The sequence below is a fragment of the Callithrix jacchus genome, chromosome 4, assembly GCF_049354715.1.
Source record: "Callithrix jacchus isolate 240 chromosome 4, calJac240_pri, whole genome shotgun sequence".
In the NCBI taxonomy this organism is placed as follows: Eukaryota; Metazoa; Chordata; class Mammalia; order Primates; family Cebidae; genus Callithrix; species Callithrix jacchus.
In genome coordinates this window covers 6954788-6982160 of record NC_133505.1, presented here as the reverse complement: position 1 = coordinate 6982160, position 27373 = coordinate 6954788, and the positions used below count along the sequence as shown (strand labels likewise).

The following is a 27373-nucleotide window of genomic DNA, read 5'->3' as shown; positions in this document are numbered from 1 at the left end:
CTTCCTCATAGATGAGTTCTCACTTTATTGGCAGGATATTTTTTTCAGCAACTATAAACAATGCTCTTTTAAATATCTTTATTATATACTGGAGTTTTTATTTGTAAGTTAGAGATTCCCTGGAGTGGAATTGATAGGTACATCATTCCATATTTTTTCCATAAAAAGCTATAAAAATGCCACTTCTACCAGCACTATATGACAAGAAACTCCTCTGCACATATCCACCAACAGTCACTATTATTTCTCATTCTTTCTGGCCTTTCACACATTCTTCGAATCTGGAAAGCTTCAAATAACAATCTCTGTCCAATAAACACATCCAAGGAAGACCTTTAATGAGAAGTGACATTAGGAAGAGATTATACAAAACAATCTACTCTGGCAAGGGCAGGAAGAGTATTATCTAAGAGAGGGAGCATGGGAATAAAATCCAGTGAAACTAGTCTGGTTTGGGACATGTTAAGTTTAAAACGTCACTTCCAAGTTGAGATTATGGGTAGTCAGTTGGATGTATGTCTAAAGATCAGAAAAAAATGTGTGCTTAGAGATGAGAATGACACCATATGGATGGGATGGCATCTAAACCTACAGTGCTGAGGATGTCAGAAGGGACAGATCTCCAGCCTGAACCTCAAGGAACTCCAAATGTAGAAGGCAACCCAGGGAAGCAGGGCCTGGGAAGCAAACTGAGAAAGAGCGACCAGGATGGTGAGCAGTAAACCAGGTTACTGCAAATTAGGAAAGGTAATGGCTTCATATTCTCTTCACAGATCTCATCAAATAAAGACAGAGGAGGCAAGAGCAGCTCAATGCTGAGGCAGAAAACAGACTGAGCTGTATGACGGAGGGAATGGGGAAGAGCAACCCGAAGCACTGAAAGGACACATGAAGCCACCTACCCGATCTGCTCATCCTGAATCTTCGAAGCCCAGGAGGGAGGACATGATCAGAATAAATTTAGAGGAAGGTGCAAGGTGCAGGGACTCTACTCCCACCCTGCAGGGCTTCTGAAGAAGGCTGCTGTCACAGTGACCCTGCACCATTGACACAGAGGGTTAGCAGTGTTGTGACACTGAGACAGTCTCATCAGCCTCCTGGGTCATCTTCAGTCCCAGTGTGTGGGGCAAAATGAGTTTAGGGCCTGCAAATCCGTCATGGGGTCAGCGATGATGAAAGGAACCAAGGACGAGTACAGGGTCCTCTAGGGTCAAAAGCCTGGACAATGATTTGGATAAAAGATAAGGCAGAAACTTTAAGTCAACTGTCCTCTCAGTGAGAGTTGAGAGAAGGCAAATGGAAAGGAAATCAGAGCATCACTTGGATCCTCACCTAGCCTGAAACCATCAGCTCTGCTGTCACGAGGCATATGTGTTCCTAAAAATTACCGTGCAATGCAAAATAGAACAGAAACCATGGGGCTTACCAGAAAAATGAGGCTTGGCCACAACACTCAAAAATTTCATCAGTGATACATTAAAGAACAAAAAATGGTTGGATCCTGATAGAAACGCAAGCAGTGTTACACACGTTAAATGGTTTAAAAATGTAAATATTACACTACAAGTAATATGATACTTTACCTTGAAAAGAGCTAGACTCTGCCTATCAACATGGGCATTGAAAGAGTTACAGCGTGGTAGTCATTGAGAAGCAGTGGAAGGACGAGAAGTGGCAACACCAAAGGACTGCAGTGAAATGGGGTAAACTGAGGCAGCTGGGAAATGCTTGAGGTGTGTGCATGTGTGTGTTTTATCTATTTCTACAGAACTCAGTTCTCCAGGGTACAGCTTTCAACACTGTTATATTTCCTGCTTGAAATTACGCCTAAGCAAAAGGAAGGATTTATGCTCAATTTGTTCTGTGATATAGCAATGTTATTCTCAAAACAAGCATTACAGCAGAACTGACCCAAACCCATGAATTCATCAGCTGCAGGCAGCAGCAGATGTCAGCGCAACAGAGAAAGCATGGCTCGGTCATGTATCAGCAGGTGTCAGGCAGAGCACATTGGAGGACCAGCATTCGGGTCTGAGAACCTTTTCCCAAGGCCATTCAGACCCGTGGAGCCCTGCATGCAACCAGGTTGCAGTTTTAGAGAGGAACAGGACCAGGGGAGGGATTAGGAGTTTGAGCAACTATACAAAAGGAGTCAGGAAAGTCCAGTGACTATAAGAGAGTTTCTTTGATCACCTTTACTTTTAAACCAGATTCATCGAAATTTAATTCCACCATCTTATTCTCTTATACTCAAGAGGGATGGGGGAATTGGGCATGTAAGACTAGATCAGCTGCAGAGAAACAAAAAGGTACAATATTGTCGTTCTCTCAAAAGCATGAATGAAGGTAAGTGAAGATGTGTGTCGACAGCCATTCTGATAAGTTTGCCATAAAGAGTCATTGAGAAATGGGCAAATGACTGAAATGGAATATGAGTTCTACAATAGACTGCAGAGTTTATATATTTTTTAAATTAACCTTATCCATTTTGCTGTTTTTTTTTTTTTAAATTCAGAAATTGCAATGCCAGGAAGAGCCAGGATTACTTGAATCAGATCTATCTGATGATTAACATGACATCAGATATGAACTTCAGTGGGACAGGCATTTCTGGGAGAAGAGGAAGGTGTAATAGCCAGGAAACGATAGAATTCAAGACAGAATCCAGTCCTACTTCCTGGTCCTAATGGATATGGGGTGCGAAAAAAACAAGCAGTGGCCCCTTGAGGGAATTCAGGGGACAGCAAAGAGGAAGGAAATGTTTCAAGAAGTAACCAACTATAGACGGGACTTTATTGATCACCGGTGAACCGGAGAGCGCTCTGGAAGGGATGGCAAGGAGTGGAAGAGATAGGGAGAGAATTGTGGCTGATGAGGTATCATGTGCAACCATGGAAAGCTGAGAGTGCAGGAGATGCTCAATTGCCCAGAAGCCTGGCACTTCTGGTTGCAATCATGACGAGCATTGATCTAAGGCTTCATGACAGGTGCTGTGTCAGGATGCTGCAGCCCTCAACATTTTGTTGGGTGGAGTCCCAGCTTCCAGGAGGCTCTTTCTTCAGAATGGTAGCTTCCCTTAGAAAAGAACTAGCACTTACTGAACTCACAACCAGGTCATGCTGTAGGTTTGTCACAGATCTCTCTGATTATCTCACAACTGCATGAACTGTTTTCTAATTTACTAACAACTGAAACTCAGAAAATTTTAACAATCTGCCAGTAACGATGAGAGCCAATGGTCAATTTTAACTCAAATACCAAAATTCATGCTGTTTCTTTAATACCCACTATGTTCTTTGTTCCTCCTCCAGCAAATAACCTCCATGAACAATAACCTGTTAAAATGCAAATTGCTGTAATTTCACGGAGGAAAAATGTCAGATGAAATATATTTCTTGCTTTGATATAGTATTTACCAGGTATTTCATACACAGAAGCACATTTGTTTTTCTTTTCTCTTTTTGGTGAATGTACAACTGAACAGTATTTTTAAAAATGTTATTAATTCGCTCAGCCACCTGAGATTAAAAGATGCTCATTGAGAAATCATGATCCATTTAGAAGAACATGGCAGAATGAGGAGTGTTAGAATTACTAAAATGTAAGCTGCCAGTGCCAACAATAGCTGTGACACTGAATTTACAAATACTACTGAACGAACAAATGAATGAATGGATGAATGAATGAATGAATCAACAGACCAATAAACAAATAGGCTGGAGTCCAGTCACCTGTAATTAGGAGTTATTTGGGCTTGGGCAAATCAGACTAGGCTCTCTAAACCTTTTACTTTCTCAAATTTGTAAAATAAAGATAATGAATGGCTTACTGACATTTCAAGTGTAGTCTAAAAAAAATCAGATGAAGGGAACAATAAACACTAGCCTTTGTTGAACTTGTATTAAAGACGCCTTGATAAGCAATTCTCTCTATATTATATCAATGATATATGAAAATAAAAGGGCTTTACAAAGTTCTTGCAAATGACCGTTTATTAAATAACTTATAAATGAGCACCTATTGAATAGTCATGGGCCTGAATGACTACATGACAGAAAGGGTCCTCTTGGAACCTGGATATGTAGGAAGAGTTCAAGAAAATATCATAAACAAATCTGGGAACACATTATCCCAAGAAATGAAATAGGCAGGTCCTATGTCTGTATCAAGAAAAGCTCAGAGTAAACTACTGATAATGGAATCATAAAACTAGATACTATTTGCAGTTGAACCCTAGTGAACCTTTACGGGTAATGAGTGAGAGGACAGCCGTGCCCCCTCACAGCTATTCTATCAGGAATCCCAAGTTAAATAATGAGAAGTCTAAACCCGTGTGGCAGGAAGGCACAGAATACAAGTAATTTTTTCAAAGGTTGTGCAGAAAGTCAGAGTGAACCAAGAAGTTCGCTTCAGCTCTCCTTAGCTACAATCTAATTTTACACCCTTCAACACACATTACCAAGTTCATGTTCTCCTGGGAGGTTCTGAGTTATTTCTATCCTGCATTTCTGTTTCTAGCATTTCGTTTTGCTGGGATTCTATAACCAGTGCATAAAAAGTAGGACAAACACTGCCAAAACAAGGAAAGCTCTTGTTCCAATGAGTTTATCACCTAAAGGCACAAATAATGCAGCGAAAGAAAAATGAAATCGCTATGTAGTATCAAATGGTGTAAGTGTAATTATTTTTAGACTGGGAACTTGGAACATAATTTCCTGGCAGAGAAAGTAAAAGATTTGCAAATACTAACTGGAGACTTGCATCTAAAGGGCTGTACGCACATGTTTAGGGCAAAGCCTTTAAGATACAGGAAGGCAATCATAGTCACATGGCATCAGTACCCCTTTTCCTCAAATGCAACATTCAGCCTGGGGCCCATCTCCACTGCTTCCAGGTAACACTAGTAACACCTGCCCAAGAACATTTAACATCTGTGCCCTCCTATGCCTGAATACTTGTCCGTTGTAGCAGAATCTTCAATACTAAGGACCTGCAACCTTCAAGAGTATCATCATGACTAGCATGAAGACCAATGAGAATGATGATTATTAGCATTTACTTCATGCTTCAAGCTTGCATCATGTTTCTGTTTTAAGATTTACTCACCTTCAATTTTTAATCTGACTTTCTCAAAAACATGATGGGTTAAGTAAGGTGTTACGTATCTTGCCTAAAACGACATTGAAACATGCCTCTGATCACTGAACTCCAAGTTGCAAAGCCGGAGCTTTATTCTAGGAAGCTTCACTCATCCCCTTTCACCCTCTAATTTGGCTTTTTATAAAGCTTATTCTGCAGTTACCTGCTCAGTATCCCCCTGAAGTTATAAACCTTTCAGCCAATACAATTTTTTATTTCATATATAGTATGTGGTTTCAATGTTCTACACAGTATTCATAGTTACGCTTTCAATTTTTCCTTGCTGTTAAAAGTGGCATATTTTTGGTTATAGTTCCCAATTGTCATACATCATGGCTACTTCTGCTCATTACAACTTGTTAACTTTTCAACAGCTTTGGTGAAGAGTTTTATAAACAATACTCTTTTCTTCTATTAGCATTTCCTTAGGACAGATGTCTAAGAGTTAAATTTTCCTAAGTTAAAGGAAAACATGAAGTGTTAGAGCTTTTATAGCCACTGACAAATATCTTTCCAAAGGTATCGAACCAATTTACATGATTAACAGCAATATATGAAAATGGCAAATGTACTGTTCATTTTGTGTACCTTTCTTTCATAACCCAATAGACAAAAATACATGTAATTCATCAAAAATTTATTGAAAACCAATTACCAAGAAAGTTTTTTGACTTTGGAAATGCAAAAGTGAATAATAAAAAAGGCACCAAGCTTCCTCTAAAGGAGCTCTGGAGGGTTTTGCCACAGATAATTTCAGAGATTCAGAAGGCAGGCATTATGTGCAATTGGAACATATGTGTGTTTAGTGATCAAATTATTTTAACAGGATTTGAGTGGTGATGGACCTCCCAGCTTTGCATGATTCCATCCCGAGTAAGTCATTCTTAGTTGTCAGGGCTCTCAGAGACAGGCCAAGATTGTCTGTCCATGTTCCACAACAAACCTGAAAAATACTGACTCATCACTGTTCTTTGTATATTTCCCAGATGAATTGATTGATTTGGAAGACAGGTAATATTTCTTTTCAAAATTTCAAGTACGAGATATCATAAATCTTTCCTGGCTCTTCCCAGACACTGGAAAAAGTGCGTCTGTGAGGAAGGAACACTGGAGCAGAATCGGAAAACTTCGGTTGAGTCGTAGACCTGCCACGCAATCTGAGACCCATGGCAAGATACCTAAGTAATTTGTGTCTCATGGATAAAGTAGATGGAAGTACTTTTCATTTCTACTCCACGACCATCCTGATTTGTGAAATAATTCCCTTTTCAAGTTGGCTCTCTGCTAGAAGCATGTCCATCTTCTCAGATCTCCTTACTGCTCCACACTTAATGCATACTTAATTCCAAATGCAGAGCCTGATTCTGCAGTCAAGAACCATTTCAGCTAGTAACACCTCCAAGAAGTCTGATCTTTATCCTTGCAGCCAACATTCATTTTCTTTCCCTCTTCTATCTCACTGGTAATGTTAAATTAAGCATTTTATAGTGAATCCTTTCCTAAACTGTTTCTTAGGTTTGTATCATCTCTCTTTGCTTCTCGACTAACTTTACCCTCAAACATGTAAGTAGAAGATAAAATTGTGCTTAATCCTACAGGACCTGCCACAGTATCTGAAACATAGGAAGTACTCCAGCAAAGTTTTCTTAAAAGTAATTGAAAGAATTGCCACACTGTCCTCAAGGACCTAGAAATAGAAATTCCATTTGACCCAGCAATCCCATTACTGGGTATATATCCAAAGGATTATAAATCGTTCTATTACAAGGACACATGCACACGAATGTTCATTGCAGCAGTGTTTACAATAGCAAAGACCTGGAACCAACCCAAATGCCTATCGATGATAGACTGGACAGGGAAAATGTGGCACATATACACCATGGAATATTATGCAGCAATCAGAAATGATGAGTTTGTGTCGTTTGTAGGGACATGGATGAATCTGGAGAATATCATTCTCAGCAAACTGACACAAGAACAGAAAATGAAATACCGCATATTCTCACTCATAGGCGGGTGATGAACAATGAGAACACATGGACACAGGAAGGGGAGCACTACACACTGGGGTCTGTGGGGGAGAAATAGGGGAGGGACAGTGGGGTGTGGGGAGTTGGAGAGAGATAGCATGGGGAAAAATGCCAGATATAGGTGAAGGGGAGGAAGGCAGCAAATCACACTGCCATGTGTATACCTATGCAACAATCTTGCATGCCCTTCACATGGACCCCAAAACCTAAAATGCAATTAAAACATTTAAAAAAATAAAAATTTGATTATAAAAAAAGGTAATTGAAAGAAATCAAAAACGTCAAAACTTAAAGGAACATGATCCTGGAGAATCAACTATAGAAAAGGGAGGCTAAAATTCTGCTTATGATCTCACCTCCAAACATTTTTAGATTTCTCAAGTTGTGGATCCATGAGAGAGGCTTAGAGAACCCTCGGGAAAGTACCGCTGGGAGAGAGTGCTGAGCAGCAGTATCTGCAGCCTTACAGAGCTGCACAGTTATGGAGGCAAAGTTTGGAATTCTGGCGCAGCCAAGGTCTTGGGTAAACTTTTGGGGGTTTAAGCTGAGATCCTCCCAAAAGGGCTACAATGTGGCTTAGGCACTATATTTTAGAAGGGCAGATTAGAGAAAAGCCAGCCAAGATGGATCCGGAGTCTGGACTTGCTTGGATTAAGGTGAGCTTCCACTAGCAGTAGAGTACTAAGAAAGCCAGTGAAGAGAACATTAAAACACTTCTTGGAAAGGTAACATCATCCACAGCCACTGTGAAGGTTCGAGATGGACGGAAGGATACAAAGATGTACATATAAACACTGGCATTCAAATGATTAAATTAAAATTTACACCAGATGATTGAAGTCTAATTTATATAATAAAACATGCAATTCACATTTTACCTTCTGATGAGTTTTTACAAATGTATGGACCCATATAAATATCTTAGCATTCACAGAGTATTTTCACTACTCCATAAAGTTCCTTAATACTTCACTGAAAATTTCATACTCCTCTTACCCGCCTTCCAGACAAGCACTGAATGCCTTGCTTTTTCACTTTCTTAATGCTGTCTTTCAAAGAGCAGCTGATCAGCCACTTCAAAGTAGTTTGATCTGTTCTAGAATTTCACATCTGTGTAGAATAACGTAGTATGTGCTTGTGTCTTAGTTTTGTTGTGGAGGTCCTTTGTATTGCTGAGTAGCATGCATTCTCTGAGTATCTCACAACAATGTGACTTTCCATACAATTGCTCATGGACATTTTGTTTCTAGTTTGGAGCTATTATAAATAAAGCAGCCATGAACATTCATACACAAGTCTTGTGTGTAGGTGTTGGTGGGCGTTTTAATTTCTCTTGGGCAAATACCTGGGAGTGCCACTGTTGTCACTATTTTCCAGAGTAGTTTGCACTCTCAAATAGCAACAGGTGATGGATCCAGCTGCTCCACCTACTTGCCAAAATATGGTTTTCAATCTTTATTTTTCAACTTTAGCCATTTCAGTGATAGTATATTGAAATTTGTGATCTCCCTCTGCATTTTCTTAATCACTAATGATACTATTTCATATAACTTCTTTTATTTTATTAATTTAATATATATATTTTTTTGAGATGGAGTCTCTCTCTTGTTGCCCAGGCTGGAATGCAGTGGCATGATCTCAACTAACTGCAACCTCAGCCTCACGAGTTCAAGCGATTCTCCTACCTCAGTCTCCCAAGTAGCAGGGCCCACTGGTGCCCACCACCATGCCCAGCTAATTTTCATATTTTTAGTAGAAATGGGATTTTACCATGTTGGCAAGGCTGGTCTCCAACTCCTGACCTCAGGGGACCCACCCACCTTGACCTCCAAAGTGCTAGGATTGCAGGCATGAGCCACTACATCCGGCCTAGCTTCTTTTCTAAAGGGCTTCTTTCTCATGTTTTTATTGAATTATTTTGCTTTCTATTTTTGAGTTATAAGGGTTCCTTGTCAGATGCATGTACTGGGGATGCTCTCTGCCAGTCTATTGCTTACTTTAGTATTACCATAATTTTATCTTTCAAAGAACAAAAGTTTACAATTTTAATGAGGCTCAATCGATCAATTCTTTTCTTTTATGGGTGCTACTTATGGTTTGTCCAAAAATTTTTTTGCCTATAACATAATCACAAATTTTCTTCTATGCTTTTTCAGAAAGTTTTAGATTTTAGCTTTCAGTTAAGATTCATAATCTATTTCAGCTTCATGCTTATGTACGATGGGAGCTGAGGATTGCAGTTTTAAAATGTGGCTAATTCATTAGTCCCAGCACCGTTGTTAAACACTATTGCTTTCTCATTTCATTACCTTAGTGTCTGTATTGAAAATCAATTTGCTATCAATGTGTGAATCAATGTGTAGGTTCTCTACTCTGTTCCTACGATCCGGTATCTACATCCTGTACCAAGTACTACCCTGTCTTAATCAGTTGAGATTCCGTATTTTTAATCCTAAAAGCAGTGTATGTTCTTCATTTGTTTCTTTTTCTTTTCAAAATTGTTTTGGTTATACCAGGTCCTTTACATGATTAATTTTAGAATCAGTTTATCAATTATATATTTTTTAAAGTACTAAAATTTGGATTTGGATTGTGTAGAGCCTGTAGATTCATTTGAGAATAATTTACTTCTCGATAGTACTGAATCTCCCAATTCATGATCATGATATATCCTCTTCTTATTTAAGCTCTTCTTTACTCCCTCTCAGAATTGTTTTGTGTATTTCAGTGAAGAGTTCCTAAATACATACTCTTAAATTTATCCCTAAGTATTCGATGTATTCTAAATGATACTGTAAATTTAAGTATTTTATATTTTAATTTTCTAATTTAACTCTTAGTAAATACACAATTCATTTTTATTACTGTTCTTATATCATGAGGCCTTGAAAAATTCAAGTACTAATCCAATAGCTTTTTTGAATATATATATATATAACATCTGTAAATTTAGAGAATTTTACTTCTTCCTTTACAATCTGCATACATTTTATTTGTCTTGAATTTTTACAATGGCCTCCAGAACCCTCTCTAAGGAAAATGAAGAGATCATGTATCTTTATTTTACATTTTAAGTAGAAAGTTTGAAGTTTCTCATAATTAAACATAATGTCAGTTGCATGTTTTTCAAAAATGTATTTTATTAAGAAAGTACCCATTTCTATTTTCTGAAAATTTTATTATAAATTGGTGTAAATTTTGTGAAATACCTATGACTTTAATAATTTTGTATTTTTTTCTTTCCTGTTTTAATATAGTGAATTACATTGATTTTTAAATGTTGAACCAACTTTTCATTCCTAGAATAAACACAATTTGATCATAATGCATTGCGTTCTTTAAGTATTCGATTTGTGTCCAATTTGCCAATGTATATCTGAGGAATTCTGTCTTTGAATTCATAAGAGACAATGGTGTGCAATTTTCATGCGCTGACTTTATTTAGTTTTGAATAATGGTAACACTGTACTCATAAAATAATTTCACTCGGTGTCTTCCTATAGCAGCCCTACTTTATTCCTGATATTAGTCATTACTGTCTTTTATTTTGAATTGATTCATGTATCTCAAAGGTTATCAATTTCACTGAACTTTTAAAATAATCAGCTTGGAGTTTAATTTATTCTTACCTATTTTTTAAACATTTGCTATTTCATTAATTTCTGCTTTTTAGGCTTTCCTGTCCTTATTAACTTTGGATTTAAAATTTTTTCCTATTTCTGTCCTCTCAAGGAGAAAGCTTAGATCATTTATTTTTAGAGCTTTCATTCTCTAATGCATATTTCCCTTTAAACACTGCTTTAGATTTATACCACAAATTATATATTGTTATTTAATTTTTATTCAGTTCTAAATATTCTCTCATTGGCCAATTCTTCTTTTACCTATGGTCAGAGTTTCCAGGGGACACCTATGCACATCCTTCAAATACTCTATCTGCATAGCTTTCTTCTGTATAGTACTCTGCTCTGCTAATGTTGACTGTTTCACCATCCTCAAAACCCAGTCTCTTTCTCACCCAAGCAAGGCCACGATGCTCTGCTTGGCTTTCTTTTCTGCACTGTAACATGGAATAATGCCTCTGGGCAGCAGAAAGCATGGCCCAAGGGTTTATCTCATTTACTTTTCTTTTATCAAAGATCACAGTCTTGTCTTGCCTGATTTCCAATGTCAGGAAATATTTGTCACACATTCAGTCTAAATTTCCAATTACTCTATCATAGCTAGAAGAATTCTGTCTATAATTTTTCTGAACATTTGACAATGACTAAAAAAGTAATAGTATGTCAAGAAACAGGAAAAAAAACCACCAAAAACTAAAGTAAAAGACAATAGAAACTAATGTACCTGTGGTTGAAATATTGAAGATTGTGGACAGGGACTTTAAAATAGCTATAATTCATCTTTTCAGATAATTTTTAAGATATAAAAATTTTACTAAAAATTATATAAAAAGGATTGAGAGTCTAAACGCTTGAATATGACAAATAAAATTAACATTAAACATATGAATTGAATACTGTTCAACAGATAAACATACAAAAACAGGGATTATGCTATGTATCTATGTTATATGTGAATTGGAAGAGAGTTGCATTACTTTACCACTAATACAAATTATTATTGTAGTAATTATTACAAATTCACATGAAATTTAGAGTTAAAACAATGCACGTTTTGTAATCTCTCAGTTTCCATAGGTGCAACGTTTAGACATAGTTTAATTGAGTCTGCTCACTGCTGCAAGCCAGGTGACAGCTGGCAGGTTGTGGCATTAGCCAACACCTGACTGGGGAAAGGTCTGCTTCTCAACTCCCTCTGGGATGTTGGCAGAACTCATCTCCTTGCAAATGTGGGCTGAAGTTCCTGTTTTCTTGCTGGCTGCCATTCAGCAACATTCTCAGCTCCTAGAGGCCACCTTTTTCAAACCAGCAAAGAGACTCTCTCACTCAGTTCTGCTAAGACATTCCTACATAACAAAATCGAATGCAGGGACTAAATTTCCACCACCTTTGCCATATCTGATTGGTTAGGCGCAATCACAGGTTCTGCCCATAGTCAAGAGCAAGGATTACAAATTAGAGTGACTTACTGGAGGGTCACCTTAGGATATAGCTGCCATAAGAGTCATAAAATATCCAATTAAAGCCAGAAAATTTAACATAGGTAGAGAGAGAGAGATGATAGAGAAACAGAGAGACAGATGATAGACTATATAGATATAGACATGTATTAGAAAGTATAAACGTCAGAAGACAAGAGCAACGTGGGAAAAACATGTGTTAAACTGAAGTGGTAAAAGGAAGAAATACTTGAAGAAACACTATTGAAAACATTTCAAAACAAACAACCTAAAAGCATCACATCACTACTTCAAAAGGCTTTATAAACCCTGAGCAGGAAAGACAGGCAGAGAACCACACCTATGCACTTTATACTCAGACAAAAGGAAAACAAAAGAAAGAGAAAAAAATTAGAGCACAATCAGAAATAAAGGGAACATTTCCTTCAAAGGAGTAATTATCAGACAACAGAAGCGATTTCTTATGTAAAACTGTAAAGCCAGAAGACACTGAAATACTATCTTTAAAGCGCTGTAATAAAATTTTTCCAAGAGAATTCTATACCAGAAAATAATTTATATAAAAAAATATATAAAATATATATAATATATAAAAATATATTAATTATATATATCATATATATAATATGATATATATATGATATATATATGATATATATAATATGATATATATATGATATATATACATATATATGATATATATATGATATATATATCACATATATGATAAATATACACATATATATGATATATATGATATATATATACACATATATGATATATAGAGACATATATATGATATATATACACACATATATGATATATATGATATATATATACACATATATGATATATATGATATATATACACATATATGATATATATATGATATGTATATACACATATATATGATATATATATATATACACATGATATACACACACACACACACACACACACACATATATCCTTTAAAACAGAGAAAATGTGAAAGATAAAACCAATGAAGTTTATAGAATAAATCACAAAAAAGCAGTCATGTTTTGGGGGTAGGCAAAGATTTCTGAAACAGACCTACGAAGTGCCAATCATGAACAAAAGCACTGATGACTGGATTATATTAAAATGAAGACTTCTGTTCATCACAAGATACCCTTAATGAGTGAAAATCCAAGGCATGGAATGGAGGAAGGTATTTTCAATACATCTATTTAACTAACATTTATATACAATGTATAAAAAACTTCCAAACCAATTATTGAAAAGCAGACAAATTTTTAAAGTAGACAAAGGATTTGAATGGAGGATGTAAGACTGGCCAGTAAGTGTAAGAAAATACCATTCCCATCATAAGTCGCTGAGAAAATAAAAATTAAAACCACAATGTGATACCACTGCATACACTCATTAGAATCCTTGAATAGCTAAATTCGAATACACTTATACAATGAAATATTACATGCCAATCAAAATGAGCACCATTCAACTATAAACAATAACTTGGATACCTCTCATAGATTTAATATACAGCACAGAAGCTAAACAGAGAAGAATCTGAACGACTCCACTTATGTAAACTTAAAAAGAAAGCAAACTAATCCATAACAGAGTCAGATTAGTACTGATATATGGGAGGGACAGCTATTCACTGGGTAGTAAAATGGGGGTGATTTCTGGGACTCTGGTCTTGTTCTACAGTCCAGTCTAGATGTTTGTTATGTATACACATGCAAAATTTAATCAAGCTGTACACTGTGTATTTGTTTACACTATATCTGTTGTATTCAATGAAAATGGCAACAAAAAGTGAGATTGAACAACAGAAAATTCCCTTTTTAATACACCATAATACAACACAGGCCTGCAACAGGGGAAGATGAAAACGAGTAAAAGAAACACATTTATTTTCTCTGAGAAGATAAAATGAAGGAAAAACCTTGCAATAAGAGAAGAGAATGCAGTGAGAGTAATTTGAAAAATATTTTAAATTACTTACAAATACCATCTATTATCACTATTATCACAATGTGAACATTATTTCTATTAGATTCTTCATCCTCCTAAGCACCAACTGTCTCAATTTGCTGAAACTAATATTGATATAGAGTGCTTTGTATATGTCAGAGGCTGCAATAACCATTTTCAATGCATTACCCCAATTTATACTCTCAACAAGCCTATAAAGTAGGTACATGCACTATTATTAGTGTCATTTGATACATGAGAAACAGAAGTTTAAATAAGCTCAGTAACTTGAACACAGCCATGTGTGAACCAGTGGCACAGCTAGTTGCTTAGAGCAGCGCCTGTCATACTGAAGGCACTCAATGGATACTTACTGCAAACAATGAAAAAGGATTCTAACCCTCTTCACCTATGCCCCATGTTTCTAATAAACCATCCTGCCTCTCATATGGAACCCTAAAAGACAATGCAAAACTGGCCCAAACTTCAAGATGTGGGTGATCATTAGACGGCTCCCTATGTATTAATATCGTATTTGGTAGTATATTGCTCTTAGCAACTGTTTTACTCTCACTATCTCTTGACTCATTCATTCAGCAACTATTTATTAAGCATCTGCCATGTGCCAGAGTTCTGGGTTCAAGAAAACTCCTTTCCCTCCTGGAGCTAACAACTGGAGGGAAGACAAGTCAGGTAAGTTTAAGAGTGATACACGCTGTTAGGGTAGTAAAGACATCACAGGCCTACTTTAAAGAAGTTCAGGGTAAACATCTCCAAAGAGGCAATCTACATGACAAGACAGAGGCCAGCCGAGCAAAGACCTGGAGAAAGGACATCCCATGAAGGGGAGCAGTCAGTGAAAGGGCTCAGGTCAGCTGGTAAGTGTAAGGGACTCTTCATTAGTGAGCAAAGGTGCCCTTGAACATTCACATTTTTTAAATGTTTTCTTGAATTGTACTTTAATACTGTCTGTGCTGCTCTGAATTGAAAATCAAGTGGGGATCTTACTAGCAATTCTCAGGCTCTGCTACGTTGGGAGCAATTTCTCTCTGCCCTAAATTTGCATATTTAATTTAGTAAAGGAAAGCCCTGAAATTCACTGGACCCACTGGTCGTAAAATATGTTTAGAAGCACCTGTTTTTATTTGAGCATGCCTCCTATGGTGTATCTCCACCTATGATCCCTGAGACTGATTTCAATCTTCTATGTGGCCCCTGGTATTTTGCTAAAAGGCAATTCTGGTTCAGGTGGGCTGGGCAGGGCCTGGGATTCTGCATTTCTGACCTGCTCCCAGGGAATGCCTGTGCTGCTGGAGTAACTACATGTGGAGTAACGAGACCTTGGAAGATTTCAGATAAATAATCTCTCTATCTTCCAGTGATATTTAAAAGCCTGTAGATTTTTACTGCCTGACAGAATGGGACTCCGGGCAATGCCACAGATGGTCTGCTTCTTAATCTGGCTCTGGTTGTGATAATTAAGTTAAATAACATATGTGAAAATACTTTTAACATATTAAGTGCATAATTAATATTATTTTTATGTAGTGGAAAGTCAACTGTCTCAAATAAAAACTGAATTACTGATGATGGCACGCCATTAAAATTATGCCTTAGTGAAATAAGTTTTTAAATACACTGGACTTATGTGCAAAATGGGATTAGTTAACATATGGCACACTTTTATGTTAAGCATTGTGTTAAACACTGAGAGAATAGCAATAGTTACACAAAAGAGTCTCTGCCCTCAAAGATCTCCAATACAATTGAAAGAGTAAAAAAAAAATGATTAAAGAGAGAACATCATTAGCTGCTAATTAGTATGAGAACACGTTATTACTACAGATCAGAGCCGAGTGGGATCAGTAAGGTCTGGTGTTGACTTCCTGTTCTGTATCACACTATCAGCAAGCCTGATGAAGGTAAGAAAACCACTCAAAGCCACAGGCCACTTGGATTTCTCCATTCCCAGGCCAACTCACAAGGTATGAGAAGGACAAGCTTTCATCTTTGCCCATTGCGGTGTTCCCTGCTTGCAGCAATGTCTGGGGAATAGATGAGGCAATGTGAGACCATGTAGACAAACAGCTACATGCTGTATTCACCATATAGACCTGTCAAAGGACAATGGAAAAAGCCGCAGGGCTACAGTCCTTCAGAAGTTCTCAAACACATATGCTGAGGGTGTGCGTGTGTGTGTGTGTGTGTGCGTGCGCGCATGTACGCATATATCACACATACTTTGACACACTTTGAGATTCCTTGTATTTTTGTCTTTGTACCCTTTCTGCCTTCAGGCAAGCTCCACTCGGAATTGATCTTGTGGCCTGTCCAGTGCTTCATATACAGGGGTTTTTTTTAAGAGGTTTCATAGACTAATCTCCTATTTTGCATATCTACAGTCATTATCTGATTATCTAAATACCAACTGATTTCATTCCAATTGTCAGTAAACTAATACAATCAGAATTATGCAAAAACACCTGTTAATTACTTTCTAATTTATTGGTTGGTATAAACGTACAGGTCTATTAACCTTTCCCTTTTATGTGGCGTGGGGGTGTATGTGAGTGTGTGTCTGCCTATTTCCTCTCCAGAGTTTTAAAAATAAGTCTACCTATTTCTAAAATACAGTTTGGGCATGAGCATAATCATGTATTTTGTCAACAATGTTGCTGCTCATTATTTTACTTTTCAACACCTGGAATAGTAAAGAAAGGCCCCTTCAAAGAAATAGAGCTTAAACCAAACCTTAAAAACCAAACCAGGGTGGGGCGCGGTGGCTCAAGCCTGTAATCCCAGCACTTTGGGAGGCCGAGATGGGTGGATCACGAGGTCAAGAGATCGAGACCATCCTGGTCAACAAGGTGAAACCCCATCTCTACTAAAAATACAAAAAATTAGCTGGGCACAGTGGCGTGTACCTGTAATCCCAGCTACTCGGGAGGCTGAGGCAGGAGAATTGCCTGAACCCAGGAGGTGGAGGTTGCGGTGAGCCGAGATCGCGCCATTGCACTCCAGCCTGGGTAACAAGAGTGAGACTCCGTCTCAAAAAAAAAAAAAACAGACAGACCAGACTTTTAGAGGGTCAAATATGGGGACAGAGATGTGGCAAGCGTCCATGTAAGTAAAATAGCAGGAGTGCTCAGACAGCAAAAGACATTTGATTAAAACCTATCACGGATATTGAGATGAAATAAAGACTAAGATTTAATGGAACAAGCCAAGCTGTATAGGGAAAGATCTTAATTGCTAGGCAACCATTTGACTTAAATCAAGAAAAAAATATCCTTTGTGTTTGAATTCACAGAATGACATGAAATAAATAAGTATAAAAAAATGAAACCTGAATTTTTGGAAACTTGAGTGTATTGGGATTACTAGGGCATAAAGGAACTTAGACCCACAGTAGAGTTAAAACTAACTAGAAGGACAATGAAGAGGATGAAAATGAAATGCTGCACCTTCTTGTCTATTTCATAAGGTGAGTATGTGAAGAGTCACGTGGATGACATATGCCACTTGAGAATATCCAGCAATGTTATGGATACTTCTAGAACGCCTTATTTCTACCATTCCAAAGAGGAATAAATCAAATTTATGAATTTTTTAAGTCTTCAGTAGACAACCCCGAGTGTGCTCATGCTTTTGGGACTGAAATGTCATAGACATCTCTGACTGTCAGATTCTTTGAAGCACTAGAAGCAAAAACTTGACCACAATGTGTTCTCGGCACCTTTAGGCTATACATACATTCATCTCTCATTTCTGGGAAGACTCTGAGAATCCTGACTTTTTGTGTGTATGCACTATGTTTGAATATAAGATAACTCACAAAGTCTGCAGAAATGTGCTTCGATCTCACCATTTACTTGCCATAGGCAAATGGTGCATATAATAGGTAGATTCTTGGGCTAACATGATTTCAAATAGCATCTGGAAAATCTAATCTAATCTTTCTATCCCTTTCTCTCTATCACCTAGATTCATGTATACTCTCTTCTACATGGCATCTAAGAGCTTTCAGAATCAGTATTCTGCCCAATCTTCTGAATTCTAAATTCTATTTTTTGCCTTAAAGTTTCCATGTAATATGGAATGCATGAGTGCATGTGTTCACTGGTAAATCACTGAGTACATGTGTTTGCCATGATTACTGAAATCATTACCACTGTAAACCTCTTGTAATTCACCGCATATTCTTACAGACTCTCTTCCAACATTCTATGCTGATTACTCATTTGCTCACAATTTCTTTTCCTGTTGCCTTCTCTAGCTCCTATTGAACAACTAATCATCTCTAAGATAAAAGATATTCCTAACTGTGCATCTCTCTCTTCTTTATTTCTCTAATTACTAATGATCAATTTACCCTTTAGGATTTCTCTTAGCCCTTACCTCTCCTGACTTATGCTACTATATTCCAATCTGTAATTAGATGTTGCTGTCTTAAATCTGTGCCGTCACGCTTTACACGTATCTCCATGAAAATATGTAGCTGTAATATATTGCAATTATCTTTTTATGAGTCTCCCTCACTGCAGATGCCTTAAGGGAGAAGACTCTTTATATTTCCAGCATATAATAGAGTGGCTAGAAAGAAGGCAGTGCTCAATAAATATTTACTCATTAAATGACTGAGTGCATGTGCTCATTGTGATTAGTAAATTCATTACCATTGTAAATATGAATAGCAATTTCATCCAGCCTCTTGAGTCAAAATTTGAAACTCTAGTCTCACAGTGAAATTTCTTCACTTCTTTTAACACTTTGATATATAAACTGAAAACTTAGCAGAAGCTCCATCTTTAGGGGTCTTGGAAACAATTAGGTAGGATAGGTTGTTGAAGCAGGAATTTTCCCAGGAAATTTTCCAGGAACAAATGTCAATCTCCAAAAACCATCTCAGAAAAACTAGAAACTCTAAATAAATAGTTGAGTACACTTACGGCATACATTTCTAAAGATTCCAGAGAGGCAGAGTAGTACAGTGGTTAAAAGCACACACCCTTGAGATCAGAATGCCTTGATTATAATGCCCATTCCCACCATAACTAGCTTAATATAACTTATACGAAGTGATTTCACTTTCCTGTGTCTCAGTTTTCTCCTCTCTAAAATGGGGGTAATAAAAGTTCCTAATCCCAGGATTGTTATTGATTTGATGTGTTAATACCTATTCATACCATTTATTAATAGAAGGTTACCTTCCCAAGAGTAATCATTCAGGCCATTTTGGGGAAAGAGATAGTGGTAGGCTAACAGCATTACTCTTCTTCATGCGGAAAAAGTACTTTAAAAATACACAGCAACGTAGGAAATCAGAATACAGGATCCAGGTTCCAGAAAGAAAGAAGGTACATTCATTGGCATTCAAGTATTTTAAGATTCTTGAATCTACATTTTGATAGATTATTTAGGTTCACTGTGTATTTAGTATCTTGTTATAGATAAGTGACGAGGGAGAAGCAAGCAGTGTGCCTAATAGGAATATATTGCAATGTCTGCAGGCTATGAAATACAGCAAAAATACACAAATACAGTCCTCAATACTATGACTCACTTTCAAAATTTGATGTCAAAATAATGTCTTTTATGAATTGATAATTTCTCCTAATAAAGTAGTAAGTTATAAATGAGCTATCTGAAACAACTGCATTGTATTAGCAGACGTGAGAGACAAATGATAACCAAACTTGTCCAAGACTTGCCTTTTTTTTTGAGACAGTCTTGCTGTGTCACCCAGGCTGGAGTGCAATGGTACAATCTCGGCTCACTGCAGTCCCGACTGCAGTCTTGAACTCCTGGGCTCCAGCAATCCTCCCACCTCAGCCTTCCAAGTAGCTGGGTTCCTCAGGCATGTGCCACCATGCCCAGATGATTTTTGTATTTTTTGTAGAGATGGATTTTGCCATGTTTTTCAGGCTTTTTCTCAAACTCCTGAGCTCAAGCAAGCCCTTCCCGTTCCTTGCACCCCACCGTCTGCTGGCCTCCCAAAGCGTTGGGACTACAGGTATCAGGTACCAGCCACTACACCCAGCCTAACATGTGCCTCTTCATTATTTTCTCCATTTCACCAAAAAGCCTATTCTCCACGTGGCTTTGGTGTGCTGGAAACTGTTCATAATCACCCAGCCATTTACCAGATGCGCCATTTCCCCTCCTCTCTACTGAAACAGTTCAAGTCTGGGACCACACTGGTTTTGCTAAATTCTTGTATCAAATGTTAATCTCTCTGAAGGCAAAGCTTCTAGTTCTATTTTTCTTGTATTCCCAATAACTATAAAATGTGTAAAGATGGTTAATTTATTGATACTTAAGCTTTCTCAATTAGAACTACATTTTACCCAACTTTTATAAATTTAAATTGATTTAGTTTCATTATGCTATTATAAAATATTTACTAAAATTTTCTATCTGTATAAAATATATGAAAACATGTATGTATGCATTATATATATGCATGTATTATATATATAATACACATATTAACCTTTGTGCTATAAATTATAGTCTCTGTCCTGAGGCACTTAAATAATTGGGGAAACAGCATAAGCAAAATAATTTTAGATGTTCACATAACATTTTTAATTGTATGGCCATCACTTAGTGAGTCATTGATTCATCTGATAAAATTCACAAACTGCTTACCGTTGGCCAGATCTGAGAGTAAGAAGTTGATAAGCAGGATTCCTTTCTTCATGGAACTAGTAGCCTAATGAGGGAGAAAAATAATGAAATGAGAAATTACAATAAAACACCAAACACAACACAATAGGCAAAGTGTCTGCTAACAGGACCCGTAGAAGGCACGACTAACCAACTCTGCAGGTCCAAGGGCAAGGCCTGTTTCAGTTAAGATTAGGTTTGCTGCAACTAACAGACCTAAAATGACAGTAATGTGGACAATGTGAAATGCATTGCTGCTGGCTCATGCAAGCATCTGCAGGCAGGCAGTTGTGCAGCAAGGCTCCGAATCCACTAGGGAGCTGGGCTCTCTTATCTTGCGTCTACACCCTTCTTAGCACGCTATCTCAAGGGCCAAGATGACTACTAAGGTTATGGCAAAGATTTCCGCATTCCAAACAATGGGAGGGGAGAAGGGAACAGGTGGGTGTTTTCTAGGAGTCACACAACACTCCCGGTTACCTCCTACTGAACAGTAACAAGACCCTCACTCCACTCCCAGGAAGCTTAAGTGTAACACTTCGGTTTTGACCAGTAAAAAATAGGGTTTCTATCACCAAATCACAGTGAAAGTAAATATTGATTGAATCACATAGAAAATGTATCAAGAAGGGAAAGAAACAGGACACGCTCTCAGAAAACAATCTGCAAGAACGCATTGTCTTTTCAGCTTAAAACTTTAAATATTAAAATTCAATAGGTTGAAAAACAATTGAATTTGAGAGTGAAAGACTGAGCAGACACATGTCCAAAGAATAGATATACATGACAAACAAGCATCTTAAAATATACTCAACCTCATTTGCCATTAGAGAAACGAAACTTAAAACAAGGACATATCACTGCATACCTACTAGAACTACTAGAACTGCGAAATTCTAAAACTGCGACAAAACCAACTGCTGGCAAAGACATGAGGCATGAGGAACTTTCATTGCTGCCGGGAATGCAAAATGACACAGCCACTTTGCAAGACAGAGTAGCAATTTCGTATAAAGTTACTCACAGCCTTACAATATTATCCAACAATCACATTCCTAGATTACCCAACTGATTTGAAAACTTATATGCATACAGAAATCTCTATGTGAAAGTTTATAGCCATTTTATTCATAATTACCAAAAACAGGAAGCAATTAAATGTCCTTCAACAGGATATACAAAGTGCCGTACATCCATAAAATGAAATACTGTTCAGGGACACAAAGGATTAAACTATGCTATCCAAAGACAAAGAAGAACCTTAAATGCTACATGATAAAGCTAGTCTGAAAGAGCTGCATATTATAGAGTTTCATTTATAGGACATTCTTGAAAAGGTAAAACTGTACAGACAAGAAGCAGATCAGTGACTGCCAGGGCTCCTAGGTAGCACGGATGGGGTGTTAATAGGTGAAGCAAAGGGAAATTTTTAGGGCAGTGAAATTGTTGTGTATGACACTGTAATGACAGATACAAGATACTGTGGATTTGTCAAAGCCCATAAAAATATGCAGTATTAAAGAGTGAACCTGAATGTATGAAAAATGTAAGATGATCTTAATTTAGGAGGTTGGGAAATCCCAAGACGGGATGTAGAAGGTGATATTGTAGCTTCATTACAAATGTCTAAAACAACCTCACCTTTGAAGACGGTGGGGCAAATCTTTCTTAGATCACCCTTCACGGAGTCTCTGAGACTAAAAGCAAAAGGAACAGTCTACACTGGTTGATAACATTTCCCAACAGGGTAATAGCAATGGACCAGTACACATGTGCACTGACATTGAACAGTTTAGCAAATAATGGAGGTTGATGCAAACCAGGCTCCTCACTGTTAAGAGTGGGAGGTCACAGACAGAATGATGCATGAGGTGGTGAGTTAGAATTGGAAACTTTAGTGTGAAACCATTTTGAGCTAAATATGGATACAGATGGTTCCTTGCTTTGTCAGCTGAAAAGGCCTAAAAATAATGAAACCCTGTATCAGTGAGAGTATTTAACACTCAATTCTTGGTTTCTAATACTATTCTCTAATAAATGAAACTAACAGCCAAAAACAGCAGAAATAATAACAGCATAAAAAACCTATAAAGCGATAATGGGAATATGGCAAATGTCTACTGGAACCAACGAAAAGAATTCTCAATGATGAATGCTAAAAAGACGGTAAAAGGAATCTAAAACGGTATTGAACTATAACCCAAGTATTTTATGTATATTATATATTATATAGTATTTGAGGGATACTACGCATATAATTGAGGGATATTTTGCATATAATATATAATAATACATAATTCCAAAAGTTATTTTCTGGGAAAAAGAGAAAAAAAACTGACTTTACAGTAAATAAATTTGACAAATGACCTCAGCCAGGCAATCAAGGCTGACATCAACAGCAGTAAGTTAATAGTATGTACCCTTAAACGTGTGAAGACAATGACGTTCATCTCTGTGTTCTTCCTCCCAAAAAAATCCAAAACTATCACCTGGTCTCATCATGAGAAAAACACCAAATTCCAATTGAGAGATACTTTGCATATAATATATAATAACACATATATAATTCATATATTATTTTCATATAATATATATAATATATAAAATACCTTTGTTATAATCCAATACTACTTTAGTTTCTTTTTATCATCTTTATATCTATCATATACTCATATATGTAAGTCCACACTGATATGAACACATGAATAAATAAATGGAAAATCCGCCATGCAGAAGCATTTCAAACAATTTATGTAGATACTCGAGATAAAGCTTAATACTCCATTCCTAAACTGTTGCTGTGCATGGTAGTTTCTTTCCAAAGGTTATTTTATGGGAGAAAGAGAAAGAAAAAAGTGACTTTACAGTAAATAAATCTGACAAATGACCTCAGCCAGGCAATCAAGGTTGACATCAACAGCAGTAAGTTAATAGTATGTACCCTTAAACATGAAAAGACAATGACATTATCTCTGTGTTTTTCCTCCCAAAAAATCCAAAACCATCACCTGGTCTAATCATGGGAAAAACACCAGAGAAATTGGAATTTGTCTGGTGTTTTTCTCATGATTAGAGGGATATATTACAAAACACCTGACCAGTATTCCTTAAAACTGCCCACATCATCAAAAACAAGGAAAAACTGGGAAAAAAAAATCACAGCAGTTAGTTTAACTAAGGAAACGTGATGAGTAGGTATAATGTAGTAATTTGTGTGGGCTCCTGAAAAAGAAAAGGACATTAAATAAAACCAAGAAAATTTTAATAATAAGTATGAACTTTATATAATAAAAATGTATCAATTTAAGTTCACTAATTTGACAAATGTGCCATACTAAAGTGAGATAGCAATAACAGAGAAAACTAGATACAGAATATGAGAACTCTCTGCACAATCTTTGTAGTTTTTAGGTACATTTAAAATGATTTTAAAATAAAAATTGTATTTAAAAAAATTGAACCACATTAAGCTGTCTACAACCTAAAAATTGTTTAAATAGGCCATGAAAAGTGGAATAATTTTGAGTCTATGTATCCACGTCTCCTATTTAAAGCCTCAAAAATGTCTGTGAGGGTTACATAAGAAGTTATTTATTGTTTGATTAAATTCTGTTCAAAAAACGATTACATTAATACATAGAGTTAACAATGGCAGCAGTGATATGACACTGAAGACATTTAGAGAAATTTGGCCAAATAACCCAAAGCTTTAGGATTAGCTTCATGAATGGTTATGTGTGAAGCCAACCACATGGTGTGTAATGGTTTCTATTATCACTGGTTGAGGTGTGAGTATTGCTATAATCATAATATGATTTCTTTTTACAACTCATAATGGAAACATATTTTTTATAATTGAACTTTTTTATATGTGAGAATCATGCACAGCAGAGGAACTGAACATTTCAAGAATACAATGAAAGTTCAGTTTAAGATTTTACCAGGGACCACACATTTGAAATGTTGAAAAGGAAGCATGCTAACTGGCAAAATGAATTGCCAACTGTTTCTCTCCTGCTGGCCTCACAGGAGATACAGTAAGCTGAGAAAATCCAGTTGTATTCTTGCCAAAGAATTTCTTATGTCAGAGAAAAGGTGCTCTATAGGCATCTTCTTCTATAAAAGAGGTCAAAATATGCTTCACATATACGCATGCACATGTACAAGCATTATAAAAGGAAAAATTAAAAAATGAAAGCGTAACTTCAGCACACTCTCATCTCAGGGTATTTTTCTATATTAGATCCCCAAAATAAAATGATCTCATGTAACAATGTGAAATCAGGACGTTGGTACGTATGTCCTAACAAAGATCTCATGTAACAATGTGAAATCAGGATGTTGGTACGTATGTCCTAACAAAGATCTCATGTAACAATGTGAAATCAGGATGTTGGTACGTATGTCCTAACAAAGATCTCATGTAACAATGTGAAATCAGGATGTTGGTACGTATGTCCTAACAAAGATCTCATGTAACAATGTGAAATCAGGATGTTGGTACGTATGTCCTAACAAAGATCTCATGTAACAATGTGAAATCAGGATGTTGGTACGTATGTCCTAACAAAACGTATACCTACTATTAATTCTGTACCAAATACGCAAACTTTCACAAAAATCCAAGTCCATTTTTCTTTCACTTCTTAAAAATGTTTATTAATACTTACTAGTTACACATATTTTGGGGCCACGTGTGCTAATTTGATACCCTCATATGATTAAATCACGTTACATATTTATCTTTTCTTCATGTTAGGAATATTTAAGTTACTCTCTTCTAGCTATTTCGAAATGAACAATTGATTAATGTTAACTATAGTCTACTTACTGTAACAGTCTTATTATTAAAACTATTCTATCCCTCTTGGTGATACTGATTGAAAAACTCAAAAGTCTTTTTTTTTTTTTTCATGGCATGGTGTGGCTCTGTCACCCAGGCTCCAGTGCCCTGGTGTGGTATCTGCTTACTGTAATCTCTGCTGTCCAGGCACAAGGGATCCTCCTGCCTCAGTTTCTTAAGTAGTTTGGACCACAGGCACATGCCACCATGCCCAACTAATATTTTGTATTTCTTGATAGAGACAGGGTTTTGCCATGTTGCCCAGGCTGATCATGAACTCCTGGCCTCAAGTGATCTGCCTACCTTGGCCTCCCAACGTGCTGGGATTACAGTTGTAAGCCACCGTTCTGGTGGCTTCAAATTCCATTTGAATTCAGTGAGGACCTGACTTAGACTGTATGATGGAAACTTCAGAGGACTCATCTAAGTGAGCAGTTAGGTGAAAACGTGGGACGAGGGGCTCTTCTAAAGGCAGAACCCATGGCTAGCAGAAAGACGGTTAGGAAAACCCAACCTCAAGTGATAGAAGAAAATCACTAAAACTGTAAAAACAGAACAAGCAACAACTTTGAGCATGAAAAGATCCAAAATGTAAAGCTCAGCTCCATTCTATTCTGGACTTGGTTAACATTAGGAGTTGTTTGCTCATCTATAAAGAAGGGAAATTAATTCTAATCTCACCGGGTCAGAGAGAATACTAATGTAATATTCGTAAGTGATTAGCTCAGTGCATTATACAAAATGAACACTAAACTTTTACTTTCTGTCCTCACGAACACTTATTTTCTCTAAAGGGAAAGTGCATCATGAAAACCAGTACAGAATTTCAAAAAAAAGTCACTGAGTAATAGTGAGACTCAGGAAATGGCATTAATCCTTCAATAAAGAGACTGGTGCATTTTGTCCAGGGCCAACTTAACTCACTAGATCCCAATTCTGCCCAATGCTAGATCTGACCTCACTAGGTCAGATGACAGTTACACGTCATGAAGGAGGCATGGTTATCAAACAGGGAGAGGACATTATACCTTAAATTCAGAAACTCTTCAGAGAAGCATCTTGGCTGCCACTTACCTCTAGTTACACAATTGGTCTCATCTGAAAATATTCATCTAAAACTACGACTTTGTAGATAAAATTTAGAAAATCCAATAATATTAAAAGGATCAAACTAAAGGGACTGGAAAAGAAATTAAGAAATACAGTATGTGTAAAGGACGTAAAAACTCAGCTGCTCTTGGATTTGTTAAATTCCTGTTTCCTTTTGCAGTCCTTCTGGGAACAGGCAAAACCCAAACGGTGTTCTGCTAAGCACGTTTTCCATCCATGCAGAAACGTCCCAGGGGAAATTTAATCTCCATGTTTGTGAGACTTTCACACTTAACATCAAATACTTATTTTTAAGGGTTATTTGATACATTAAGAGGGTTTGCAGCTTTTTCCAAGGCTTTTACTTTGTTTTTTTTTGGGGGGGGAATGTAGTCCAATATAACCAAGGGGAAACAAATTCATATACCACTAAGTTCAAATTCAGTTCAAAATTCTGATACCAAATTATGTTTTAACAAGCCTTTCCTGGTTAAAAAAAAAAAAATAGTAACACTTCTTCCATTATAACATTACAGGCCAAAACCCCCAACT

The 27373-nt window shown here is 36.8% G+C and overlaps 1 protein-coding gene across 9 annotated transcripts in view; it reads right to left on the bottom strand.

Annotated features, from left to right (window-relative positions):
• Positions 1 to 27373, bottom strand: part of LOC128931694 (uncharacterized) — an 818901-nt gene that overhangs the window by 428940 nt on the left and 362588 nt on the right. For all 9 annotated transcript variants that reach the window (XR_013533632.1, XR_008480428.2, XM_078368202.1 and 6 more), the window contains one exon: positions 20872 to 20935. The gene's annotated coding sequence lies outside the window, so the exon portion shown is untranslated. The remainder of the gene's footprint in view (positions 1 to 20871; positions 20936 to 27373) is intronic.